Genomic DNA, 1,451 nt, shown 5'->3' with positions numbered 1-1,451 from the left:
CTTCCACTCAGTCTGTATCTGGAATTGAGGCCTTCACACAGACGCTGATCCAGCTCTCCACCTTGTTATCTCAAATCCATAGCAGAGATATCCAGGCTAGATCATGGCCCAGCGTCTGTGTGAAGGCCTCAATTCCAGATACAGACTGAGTGGAAGTTAGGGATTGGGTGAGAAAAACTTGGACAAGTTTGTAAAAGTACAGTAAATGGTGTAGAAATAATCAGGTGGAATGGGTGATTTTAAAGTGAACCACTCAGCAATTCCAAATCAGAACAATGTCATTACTTCAGGGACCTTGAAGCAAAAGCAGGAAGGTGACAGCAAAAATACTGCTTTGGGAGCACAGGGACAGAAGATTAATCATTGGGAAGTTAGACAGAGCAGCTTAAAATGTTTTCAAGATTTTATCGAAATATTCTTGGTCTAGCACATGATGTTTCAAGGGAAAATGAGATAATTCTGCAGGAGTTACAGCAAGCCCTAGATATGTGGGAGAAACCTCCATTACTGCAAAAGAAGTAGGGAAGCCTCCACTCCTGTGAGATAATTTGGAACAAAGAATGAGAATACCTAGTAAGCACAAAAAGGCTTAGCTCCTGTTCTTTCGTTGTCAAGACGATTTTCACACAGAGCTGGACCAGATCAGACATGGAATTAGGCATCATGGAAAAGACTATTTTTAAGGAATAAAATGGCTTTAACTGAGACAGCAAGATGAATGGAAAACAAGGTAATGCACTTCTTTATCCTGTTAAAAACATATCAGATAATATAACAGCTCAACAAGGTGTTAATGAAGGATTAGACAAATTTTTGGAAGCTCTAAAATTTTTGATTAGTATGTTGCTGTCAGAACTCACAAAATTCTGGAAACAGCAAATATCATTCAGGGTCCAGAATCTTGATAAATTATTAGCTGATTTCATTAATCATCACTACAGATTAATTGAGAGACATAAATACAGAGATTTGAAAAGACTACATAGTTGTAGGCATTGCTGATGAATCATTGTCAGATTTATTACAGACAAAGGAAGGCCTCAGTTTGCAGAAAGCCATTCAGTTAATGAGAGAAGTAAAGGTTGTGAAGCAGAACAGATCTGTCCTCATAAGAGAGATAAAGTCTTTGGTATAGGAGATGCACAGGATCTATTCTTGCATTAAGAACAATATAGTGAAAGGAATCTGAGAAAAGAAGAGAGGACAAAATGCTATATGACCCTGCCAATACTGTGGTACCAAAAAGGCTCACAAGTGGGAGTAGTATACAACTGTTCAGACAATGTTTTCATTGCAAGAAAATTGGTCATTTCCATAAGCTGTATGGAAGCAGATGACCAATTCAGAAAATCATAATAATCAGATCCTTGCACACAAAGTTATCAAAAAAAAAAAAAAATTTCACGACAGAGTAAAACTGAAGCTTCCTTTGATGAGATCATTGATCACAG

The sequence above is a fragment of the Rhincodon typus genome, chromosome 11, assembly GCF_021869965.1.
Source record: "Rhincodon typus isolate 14 chromosome 11, sRhiTyp1.1, whole genome shotgun sequence".
NCBI lineage: Eukaryota > Metazoa > Chordata > Chondrichthyes > Orectolobiformes > Rhincodontidae > Rhincodon > Rhincodon typus.
Note: the sequence above shows the minus strand (reverse complement) of the source record.